The 11724-nt window shown below is 52.1% G+C and overlaps 1 protein-coding gene across 2 annotated transcripts in view; it reads left to right on the top strand.

Moving 5' to 3' along the window:
- The first annotated feature begins 2937 nt into the window (after positions 1 to 2937).
- DAAM1 (dishevelled associated activator of morphogenesis 1) overlaps positions 2938 to 11724 on the top strand; it is a 96046-nt gene continuing 87259 nt past the window's right edge. The window contains exon 1 of one of the 2 annotated variants that reach the window (XM_054634783.2): positions 2938 to 3183. The gene's annotated coding sequence lies outside the window, so the exon portion shown is untranslated. The remainder of the gene's footprint in view (positions 3184 to 11724) is intronic. The other variant, XM_054634782.2, reaches the window with a different exon arrangement.

The raw sequence follows: 11724 nt of genomic DNA, 5'->3' as shown, positions 1-11724 counted from the left end.
CCAAAATCAATTTTACTTAATTTTTGTAAGGGGATGGGTTCCATATTCCATTACTGTCAGCTGAATCAAGAGTGTCCTTTTAGGTTTCACTGGAACACATAAAAACTCTTCCCCAGGGATAAGACAGTATTGATCTGACATGGATTGGTCTCAGAGAACATTTATTAGGGTCTGGTGAGCATCTAAAGACGAAGGCTACCAAGTATATTCTTTCAGATTTAGAACAAGAAACCCATTTTCTTTCCCTCAGCCCTGAGAAAGTCCTGGTTTAGTTTTTCATCCAATAAGCAAACCCTGCCAACCCCTCCTGTTACAAGGCATTTACAGGGATTATTTTCCAAGCAGGCTTGGTACCCATGGTCTCCCTTTCTCGGGGCCGGATGCACATCAGTCTTCCACTATGACTATTGCATGTGTCCTACTTTTCCAGAAAGGCTCTGGGCAGCTGCTTATTGGGTTTTCCTGTCTGAATACAGGAGCTTAATTTAATAGGCGGCTGTTGGAAAAACAAGCAGGAAAGCAACACAATGGGGTTTGATAAGCAGCGTCCAAACAAGCTCTGAGGAGGCAGTCACCAGAAAATGGCTGAGCAGTTCTGATGAGGAAGATGCAATTCCAGATGCCAACCATTAAGCTGATACTTACCCAGGCTGGGAGCTTGCAGATGAAACCATCACTATATGGTTAACAAAAGTCCTTGAGGAGGAGAAGAGTGGGAAGGGGGGTCCTGGGAAGGCATTTTATGGAGGAAAAAAAAGATGAATGGAAGAGCAAAAGAAAAGCTGTGCTGGGATGGAGGCAGGGACCATTCTGCCCAGCATCCTCTCATAGCCAATGGTGTATGATAAGCCAGGGGTATGAGAAGTGTACAGGGATATTTTCCCATAAACTCTCCAAGCTCACAGCAGGCTGCACACAGCTCCAGGACTTCCTGAGCCTGAGGCTTGTATAGAAATACTGGATTGAATAGTCCTGGCCTAACCCTTTACCTCAGTGAAAAATGCTCCCTATCTTTGATCACCAGTTCTTTGGTGAGAACAGAGGCCACAGCTGCTCACAGCATTAAAGAGGAGAGCAAACCAGGAATTTGTGCAGCACTTTTTCCTCTTTCCTCATTAACTCCTATCCATCTCTTTGCTTTCTTGACTGCTCCTCAGCAATGAGTTGATGCTTTCATCAAATTCCTTGTTATAACCCGGGATCCTTCTCCTGAGGGGCTGCAGTCAGTTCAGAGCCCGTTGCTGTTTGCATGATGTTAGGAGTGCTCCCTGTGAGGCTCATCACTTACATTTGTCTCCAGAGAATTTCATCTGTCATTTTGTCACTGAGCATCCCGAGGTCTCGCTGCGCTTTGGTGCCATTGGCCATTCCAAGCAGCTCAGTGTCACCAGAAGCCACCATCATGTCCCCACCCACCCTCACTGCTCCATCACTGATGAAGATGCTGAGCACAGATCCCTGCTCAGATCTCTGTGAAACTCCCCATCTCCTAACTCCAGTGCACACTGACCACCCCAGTCTGGCCTTTGTGGTTTCTGCCTAAAAACCACTGAGGCTTTTTTCATGGCTCCTTACTCCCCTCAATATCTTTTGATGAAGGATTTTGTCAGAGCCTTTAGGAAATCAATATCTCTTGTATCCATTAGATCTACCACATGTTTGCCTCCATCAAGGACTGTGGTAGATTTTGTGAATTATAATTTCTCTTGCCAAAACCTGTGCCTGGGTACAGATGTTTATCCTCTTGTCCCACCAGTTTCACAACACCACCATTGGGTTTGCTGCTCCAGAAAACCTGTCCTTGACACCTTTTATCCCAAAACTGCCTCTGTGATTGTTGCCTCCCATTTGCTTCAACACCCAACGGGCAAGCAAGGCAGGCTGGAGACCAGCATGGCTGAGCAGAGACCTGCTCCTCAAACTGAGGAGTGAGAAGCAAATGAACAGTCAGTGGAAGCAGGGACAGATGACCTAGGAAGAGTACAGGGATACGATTTTGATGTTTAGGGATGGGGTGAGGAAAGCTAAGGCACAGATGGAAAAGGCCAGTGAGAACCTGTTCTAGTGGAGGCTGTCCCTGCCCATGACAGGAGGGCTGGAACAAGATGATCTTGAAGGTCCCTTCCAACCCAAGCCCTTCTGTGACTCTGTTAATTTTACTCCACATTTTGGTATCAACTCTAGGGATGCTCTTTCTTTACTTTCCCAACTGGCTTTTCCTTTGTCCCTGCATCAATTTTTGTGCAGACTCCATATGAAACACAATCACAGTAAATCCCTTCCTGCCTTTCAGACCTTCCTATATAGTTGTTGCCAAGAAAGAAAAAAAAAATATTCAAGATGTAAATAGCCTGACCTCTTCTCAAAAAAAAAAAAAAGTTTACTTAAGGTACAATGTTCCACGCTATTAATTTGATCTGAGATTTGATTTGCACCAAGAACACAAACCGCTCCTTCTGCCATCTCATGCAGCGAGGTTATTCCCATGCATGTGGGAATCCAACCGTGTGTCCAATCGCTGCTCTGATTCACGTGAAATGGGAACCCCTGGAAAATTGATTTCTTAAATCCAAGCGGAGCCTGCCGCATCTTGGGAGGCCTCCGCCAGGCAGCTGCGACACAGAACCCGCGTGTCCGTGTCGCCCATGTCGCCAGCCGGCTGAAACTTTATCCTCGCCGCTCGGCGGGATAAACCCTCCCGCCTGCCCTGCGCCTCCTCTGCAGCACGGGCAGTGAAGCGGGGCCCGCAGCGGAGCGTCCCGGTGCGGTGCCCTCGGTGCGGTGCCCCCGGTAAAACCTCCCGGTACAACCTCCCGGCAGAAGCTCCGGCGGTTGCGGCACCCCCAGCAGGGCAGCCCGGGCGGCGGAGCCCCCGCCCCGCGCGTCACTCGCTCGCAGTGCCGGCGGCGGGCGGGCGGTGACGCCAGCGCGCCGGGCGGGGCGGGCGCGGCCCATTGTGGGCAGGGGCCGGGCGGGCTCCGCGCCGCGCAGCGCAGCGCCGCGCCGGCAGGTACGGCGGGCAGCGAGCCCTCCGCCCCGGCAGCAACGGCGGGCGGACCGGGGACAGCGAGCCCTCCGCCCCGGCAGCAACGGCGGGCAGCGAGCCCTCCGCCCCGGCAGGAACGGCGGGCGGAGCGCGGGCAGCGAGCCCTCCGCCCCGGCAGGAACGGCGGCCGCGCTGCGGTGAGTCCTCCGAGCCCCTCGGCGCTCCTCCCCTCTCGGTTCGACGGAGTGTGTTGCCCTTCTCCCGTAGCCGTGCTGGGGAGGGGTTCGGGAGAGCCGGCAGCGGGGCGGGGGACGGCGCTTTTCTGCCTTTTCCCCGCCGTGCGGAGGGAGGCGAGCCCGCGTCCCACCCCGCCCCGGGCGCTGCGTGGAGCTGTTGCCCTGAGGGGAGCGCCCGGGCCCCTCGGCGCCCGCCCCGCTGCCGGCGCCCCGGAGCACGGTGTGTCCCGTGTCCCCCGGCCCCGGCGTGTCCCGTGTCCCGGGCGGTGCCGGGCAGGGGGCGCCCACGCGGGGGCGTGGGATGCGGGATGCTGCTGCTGCGCTGCCTTCTCCATGGCAACGCCTCCGGAGGCTGCTGCAGCCCCGGCGCCGGCTGGCACGGCGGCTCCCACCCCTGCGGCGACTCCCACACCACCGATGTGACCCCCCCGATGGGGCTCCCGCGGGCTTTGGGGGGCCTCAGGCTCCTGAGTGCCTCCCCACAGGCACAGCAGTTTGGGGCTGCCCCATGGTGTGTATGTGCCAAGCCTCTGGTGCTGGTGTCACACGTTTTGCTGCAGGCGTGCTCTTGTCCAGCCGATGCTTTGATGTGGGAGCTGGGGTGGGAGTAGGATTTTGGCATGTGCCGGTGTTGGGCTGTGGCTTGGCTACAAGCAGGTGTGTGGCTCAGGCACCAGGTGGGGAGCTCGGGTCTGTCACTGGCTGCACCCAGAAATTCTGGGAGGGAGGATTCCGGTCAGGGGTCCACCTGGAAGAGGGAAATGCCCTTGCTATGTGGAGCCTTGAGGGTTGGCACCCTCTGCCATTGGTGTGCTGTGGCTGTGGTCAGATCCTGGTCTTTGCTTGTCCTGAAGTCTTCAGTGTGAACAGCGGGGTTTGGTCCCTGGGGTCTCCAATGCTCATGGCTTTCACTCCATGCTGCCTCTTGCATTGGTGCTGGTGTGAAACAGTCTGCATCTTTAAGTGATCAAGGTTAATTTAAGGCAAAGACAGATGATAATGTGACGATAATGTGCCTCCTGACAAAAGCCACGTGAATCGACCGGGCTGTGCTGCCAGACTGGGGATGGGGAGCTCCCTGTGGAAATCTGAGGCAGGTGGAAGATCACGGGGTGCAGCCAAGTCCCCTTCTCCAGGTACTGAGGAGAGGGCAGCCCATGGCACGGGCTGCCCTGGTGGTTTTGACCAGGCCTGAGCACTGCAGATGCCCGGCATTGTACAGCCAGACAGCTTCTCCCAGCAGCACGGAGAGGGAGAAGCCAGCGGTTTCCTTTTTTTCCCCTCTCTAGAGGTTGATTCTGATACTGAGTACAAAATCAAGTGCTGCTGTGTATTAATGCCTCAGTGGTGAACCGTGGTGCAACCTCGTTATCCTATCCTCCCTTGCCAAAACCAATGTATTCCAAAGCTATTGGCACTCCCTGCCTGCCCCTCTTGGAGTCCCATTAGGAGCAGAGGTGTCCTGCAGCATCTGGACCTTTTTCCACGAGCTCTGGAGTTTGTTTTGGCGTGCATTTCCCCCCAAACCCTGCGGGTCAGACATCCACCTTGCTGTTCCTCGATTAATGAGTGACTCACCCTGCTCTCCTGATGGCCATATGCCGGGACCTGCCTCTGCTCTGACAGGAGCAGGAAGCAAAAGCCAAAGTCCATGATCTCTGAACGCCCAACGCTGTGTGACACCGGGACAGGAGGAAGCAGTGACGCTTCCTGGCTCTGACCAGCGCTCAGCTGGTGTGTGGCTCTGCCCCTGGTGCCCTGACACGGCCCTGGGATTTTTGGGTCCAGCCAGCCAGGCGTGCACCCTGCTCGGTGCGCTGGCCTCTGCCCCGGGGAGGCAAACAGGATGGGTGAGGTGTAAAATCAGCGCTGAATCCGCTCCCCTGGGCTTGAAACGGAGTCAAACCGGTCTTGACCTGAGCTGGCTCCTTATCTGACCCTTTGTTTGTGGCAGGGGTGCGGGAGGGAGCAGGGAAGGACAGCCACGGCGGGCCGGCTCCTCCGGTGAGGACAGGCAGGACCCGGGGACAGCTGGTCTGACTGGATCGCGTTTATCTCCCTTTGCTTCTCTGCTTTGTTTTGGTTCCTTCCTCCACTTTTTCCCGCGCTGTCATGTCACAGCTGAGGAGCCCAAGGCAGTGGGGACATGGAGCTGTTGGGCAGCTGGGCTTCCCAAAAATTCTGTCTGTCAGCCAGCCAGCAGCGTGGCTCCTCTCACTCCATCTTCCTGCTTTGAAGTTTCCATCCCTGGAAACTGGGGATCCCTGGGGTGCTGGGGATGCCTACTGGGTCCATCCCTAAAAGCTGATGGTGCACTTGGAGCAGCCCAGGTTGCACATTGGTGCATTTATAACCGGAACGGGCTGCGTGGGGACCCTGACAGATGCCCCACCCAGAGTGAGTGGTCTGCCCATCCTCCTCCTGCACAGACACCCACCGAGCTGCTCCTACACGGCCACTTTTATCTCTGAAGTATTAATAAATGAAGCCAGCCTATTTCTGTGAGCCTTTTTAAGAGGCTGGCAGGGCTGCCTTGAAGGCTTGCTCGGCACTGCAAGTATTCAGAGCTTTTTTCCGCCCGTGCTCTAGCAGTCGATAAGCCAGGGCATCCAGCTGTCAGCTTTGGAGATTGCCAAAGCCTGCTCAGCGACATTTCTGCAGCCTTCGCTCACAAATGAGGATTTTGTTGGACGCTTTGGTTTCTGACTTGATGCTGGTAATTAAATATCTTAACTCGGCTTCAGAAAGCTGCCACTGCTGTGGAGTGACTGGTGAGGCCATGTGAAGCAGGATGTGCTTGTTCTGCTGGAATTGAGTGTGACCTAACTATGATTCTTCAACCTGCAATTTATTTTCTTATAAAAATATACTTTTTTTATATAAGCAAAACCCTTTTAAAGGGGAAGAAAAACCTTGTGTTTTACTGCTGTGCTGTTAAGCTTGCATGGACCTGCTGGGACAGCTGTTTATTTGCAAGTCGTGGCAGCCAAATGCTGTAAAATTCAAGTCATGTCCACATTGATTTTTTTCCCCCTCTCTCTTTTTTCCCCCCTCTCTTAATCATATATGTACTTTTCACTCATGCAACACAACAGATGTCAGTGCTATGCTGGAAAAAAAAGGAGCTGATCTGAGCAAAGGGCCATGAATTGGGGCAGAAATACTGAATGTCTGATCCTGACTTGTGTGTTGGTTAATTTAGATGCTAAGTCACATAGATTTACTCGCTCTGTGTATTTAGCATACTAGGGGATGAGAGAAACAGCTAGTTAAGGGTTGGAAAGTCATTAAATATTCCAGCTGAAGCTCTTCTGAGTATTGCATTAGTTCCCTCATCCTTCATGACATATTCTTTGAGCAACCTAAACTAGGGGAAGGGGGTTGGAACCAGATGGTCTTTAGGGTCCATTCCAACCCAAACCATTCTGTGATTCTATGATTTCTAACTTTCTATTTAATGCAAAAATTAGAGGCTCCACAGCCCCTTGCCAGATACATGTTGTAATTTGCTGTTTGCCTTTGATTCTTCTTTTCTTTCTTCCTTAATTGGGAGAAAAGCTGTGCTGAAGATACCAAGTGCAAATGGTCTCCTGCCCTCTCAGGAGACCATTTGCACTTGGTATCTTCTGTCCTTGTGGCATGTCATAACATTCTGGCATTCACTGAGGAACCAGGAGTTCTGGGGTAGCACAGAAAATCTCAGCTCAGTGAGTCATAAAGCTTTCAGATCTTTGCGGCCACTGAGAAGAAAACCAAAGGAGATGGAAATGAGAGAAACAGCCCTGGCACACTGTAAGGACGTGGTTAGTTGACTGAAGAGTTTCAGGATCTGAGCTGACAGCACTTTGTTTCGTGATTGGTGTGGCCTGAACACCAGCCACCTGAATTATAGCAAATTAACCAAATTAATGCCTGAAGTTGTCTGAACATCTGGCCTGTGTTTTCCTCATGGTGGGGTTGGGTGGGGTCATTCCCAAGGGCATCTGTCCCATGCTGTTCCCAGGTCTGGAGCAACCTCTGTGCCCTCACATGAGTCTCTGATTACCCCATCCTGTTCATGCTCCCTCCTGTGTTCACCCCCAGCCTTTTGGGGGCAGTTTATTATAAATGTGTGACATGGTGAATGTTTGTGCTGCCTGGAACACCTGGGAGACGAGGCTGCTCGTGGTCCCTTCCTGAGTCAGCCAAACTGGATGGGATGGCCCAGCCTAGAGACACTCACTGGTGACTCAGTGTGACCATGACTCAGAAGGTTTCTCCCTGTTCTTCTCCTCATGGCTGAGTTGCCTTGAGAGACAAAACATTGCCGTGGCCCATTGGAAGGGTGGTGTTGGACAGGTGTGTTCTTACCCACCAGCTTGTGGAAACCCAGGGCACTGGGAATATTTCCCTGTCTGCTCTGGGGTGCCCTGACCCCCAGGGAAACACTGACTTGGACCCTCATTCATGGATAAAGTTTCCCAAACTGCAGTATAGAGTTGAATCCACTAAAGTGTGAAGTAGATTGTAGAGAGTAGTGTAGGTGTATCACTTAGGTGGGAAATTTAGGGTTTGGCATTTTTAGTATGTTGTGGATGGAAGCAAGATGGAGGGCACAGGGTGTCATCCTGGGCGTCTTCTTAATGCTTCTTCTTCCTTCTTCTTCATGGGTTTGGGTGGCATTTTGTAATTGGGTGGAAAAGTCTGCATTGCAGGCTTTTGGGGATCAGTTATTGGGTTAAAAGGGGAAAAAATCAAGGATAAAGGGGAATAATCAAGGTTCTTAATTGGATAGTTTAGCTTTAAAGTACCTTGTAACAAGAGATTATTCGCCATTTTTGCGGTGCTTTTCCAGCACGCCGAGCCTGGTGTGGTTGGCGTGCAAAACTCTAGATAAGATAATAATAATCAAGAACCTGAAAAAATCCAGTGGGTCTCTTTTGCCTGACACTCCAGGAGGGTCTTCCCCAACAGGGGAGCCCCTGGGAGGGCCCAGCCAGAGTCCCAGAAGTTGGGGAATCAGCAACACCAGCTAGCTGCTCACCATGCCAGTGCTGATAGGTGCTAATGTTGCTTTTCAAAGCAATGTTGCTCTTCAAAGCTCTTCTAAGGTTGCTCTTCACACCTCTTCTCTTTCTCCAGTACCTGCCACTTGCTTGGATTGTTATTTTCTGTTTGGAGCTCACTTGCAGGCTGGGAGGAGGCGCAGCAGCGCCTGGTGGCGCGGTTGGTGAGAGATGATGGCTGGAGACATCCTCTCCTCTCTTTCCCAAGCCAGAGCTCCGGGCAGGGCCTGGCTGCTGGATGATTGAAGGATTATTTGCCGTGCCAGACAAGTGGCTTCATGTTTCCCTTCTGCATTCCTGGGGCTGAGCACTGCATAGCGATGATGTGCTTTCAGCTACGTGCTGCTTACCTGAATCATGGCTCCCTCCTGAAGTCTGGGCTCTCCCTGTCCAGGCTGCCCTGTCCCTGTGCCACCGAGTGCTTTATGAGAGGATAATGAAATAAGGTGTGGAGGGTGTGGTGGAGGAGCTGCAGGAGTGTCCAGCTCTGTCTGTGACTGTGCCTGTGTTTACCACACCTCCTGAAGGAATGGTTTTCGGAAGCTGAACCCAGTGACCCAATTACCGACCTCTGGGTTTGGATTGCTGCCAGGAATTCTGCACTGAGGCTCCTCGTCGCTTTTGTGCAGGCCCTGCGTGGAAAGCAGCCATGCCAAAGCTCAAAACAACTTGGCAGCAGCCAGAGATGGTGAGATAAAGAGAGGGGAAGGACCCAGTTAATCCACCTGACCTGTGCCCATCCCTGGGAGAGCACAGTGGGCTCTCTCCTGGTGTTCCTTGCTCCCTGCTGCTCCTCTTTCTCCTGGGGCTTTCATCCCGTTCCCCTGGCGATGGGCAGGGCTGCTGGCAGATCCTGCCTTGGGGCAGCATGGCAGGAGGAAGCAATTCAGAATTGTGCCATTCAGAGGCAGGCTCTGGGGGGTGGTGTGTGAAACACCAGCAGCTGGGCTCTGTACCAGAGAGCTTGAAAAAACTGAGCTACAGAGCTTGGCAGCTTTTGGGGAGGGCTCTGCAGGGTGTGGGCTCCTCTGATGCTTTGCAGGAGTGAGGATCAGCTTGTTTCCCCTTCTAGTGAGCAGAGCATCCTCAGAGGTTGTAGGGTTGAGCATCTGAGGGCAGACTGTCACCAAGCAGGGAAGTCCTCACGCTGTTTTTGGGCAGGAACACAGCTGTCCATACACTGAGGCTGCAGGGCAGGGCAGCTGGGGCTGTGCTCTGCACCTGGGAGCCAGCTTTGCACCACTTGGGCTGGGAGGAGATTTTAAAACTTTTAATTAAGAAATTAAATTTAATTTTTAAAAAATTATTTTAAAATACATTTATTTTATTTAAAAATAAATTTAGTTTATTTCATTAAAATAAAAAAAAAAAACAAACCCTGGAGTATGTAAATGGGGGATGTAGAGGGGCATCATTCAGGGGTGGGACCTGCAGCCACTCAGGTCTGAGGTGTGAGAAGGAGAGTGCATTGTGTTACAGGGGGATGTGGAAAGATGTTTTATGCTGCTCAGGTGATTTTCTAGCAGCTTGGTGCCTGTTACAGGCAAACTCTGTTGGCAGGCTTTCCTCCCAGCACCAGTAGGGAGGAGGAGGGGGATGGAGGAACAGTCCAGAGACCATTTCCCCCACCCCAAACGAGCAAGATTGTTTGCTGTGGCATGGCCATGGAGGCAGCACAGGAAGATGTTTTCTGTCTGTGATGTGTTATGTGACACGGAGTTCAGTCCTTGGTGGGTCTGCCCTGCTGCTGCTCCTGAGTATTCTTCTTTTTTCCAGACCTTTTTGAGGTGGCTTTCTGGAGCTGAAGTCATCCATCTGACTTCTGACTTTTACCTAGCCATGAGGTGATTTTATTTTTTTGGGTTGTCATTTTTCTGGTTTGTTTTTTTTTCGTGGTTTTTTTTGGGTTTTTTTTTTTTTGGTTGGTTTTTTTTGTTTTGTTTTTTTTTTTTTTTGAGTGCTTGTTCTTTGCTTGGCCTCAGCATCAACTTCATGAATGGTGCTTAGAGGAGCTGTGAACTCATGTCCCATCCTGGAGAGTCTGTGTCAGCTGTGGTCCGGTGCAGCTGTTTCCTTCAAGGATGCTTGTGTGGATGGAAGCCGCTGTAAATCTGTTTGTGCAGAGCCTTCCCTGCCGTGACTGCAGTCATCCTTCATGTTCCTGTTGTTTCATGCTGCTGCTCCTGGAAACCACAGGGCTGAGGGTGGGGAGATGTGTCAGGGAAGGTGGGTGCCCTTGTCGTGCCTGGCTTCCACAGGGATCGCATGCCAGGGGCGCTCCATGGGCTGAGGTTTCCTTCCCTGTGCCCACGAGGCACGAGGAGTGTCCTGGCTTGTGTGCTCAGTGCAGGGAAGAGAGGCTGCTCTGTGCCTTGATACCAGGGTGAGCCTTTGGGTGCCTGGTGTTCTTCAGCTGCCCTGTCTGGCTTGGCACCATTCCCCCTGCATATCCCATGCATTGCTTTCAGCCTCTGTGCTTCTGCAGGGGGACACTCGTGAGCCCAGCTTGGTGTTGGATCTCATCCTGCAACACAGGAAGAAAGCAGCCCCACGGTGCTGCCTCCTTGGGTTTTCTTCTTCCACTAAGTCCTGTGAGCAAGCACAGGGCTCCTGCCATTAACTCCATGTAGGAGACAGCAGGGTTAAGGCTGTTGGAGCTCTGGTTGTTCCGAGGTGCTGGGCGAGTGTCAGGCAGGAGAAAAGCTGAACTTGCAAATCTGTTCCTGGGCTCTCTGGTAAGTCATGCCAAGGACTGTTTGAACAGTGCTAATCCCAGGTGCCTCTGGAGCAACCTTGTTTACAGTGCCAGCGCTTCAAATGGGTGTTCTGACAGAAACTTTACGCAAGCCATTTGCTTACCAAAGCTCTCTCCGGTCTGGGAGATTGGTTTTCAGACCTCATCTCCTCGTCCCAGCATTTTGGAGACACCCTGCAAAGAGACTGGAACCTTTTTGGGGACCACCTGGATCCATTTATGAGCTCCATCTATTTTTCCATGGAGAGTGCTTCTGGTGAATTGCATGTGAAGTAGCTGGTGGCTCTGGAGGCATGAGAAATCCCTGTCCATCACATGGAGCAGAAAGATGTTGAGGAAAATTTTTGGAGCATGCTAAATATTGTAATCCCTGCAGTCAGTTCTGCTTTTGGGGCTGGGGCTGGAATTGAGCCTTTGTGCTCATTTTTTCCCCCATTTACTTATGTATTAAATGCTGCTCTTCCACTTAGCAGGTTCAGCAAAATTTGTCAGTTCTTAATTGATGCAGTGGTGGTCATAGCTGTGTTCAAACTGCAGTGATGTGTGACAGGCTGTGATTTGGGTTACCTAGTCATGAAATTGTGCCATTCCTTTAGCTGGCACACTAGGACTTACCTTACATCCAGGCTTTTGAAGCCATTCTATAGCGTGACAGCTTTCATCATGAGAAAAAGACAGTAAAGAGGGACTTTAGCCTCAAAA

This window comes from Agelaius phoeniceus, chromosome 6 (assembly GCF_051311805.1).
Source record: "Agelaius phoeniceus isolate bAgePho1 chromosome 6, bAgePho1.hap1, whole genome shotgun sequence".
NCBI lineage: Eukaryota > Metazoa > Chordata > Aves > Passeriformes > Icteridae > Agelaius > Agelaius phoeniceus.
Note: the sequence above shows the minus strand (reverse complement) of the source record. Positions and strands in the feature narration are given on the sequence as shown.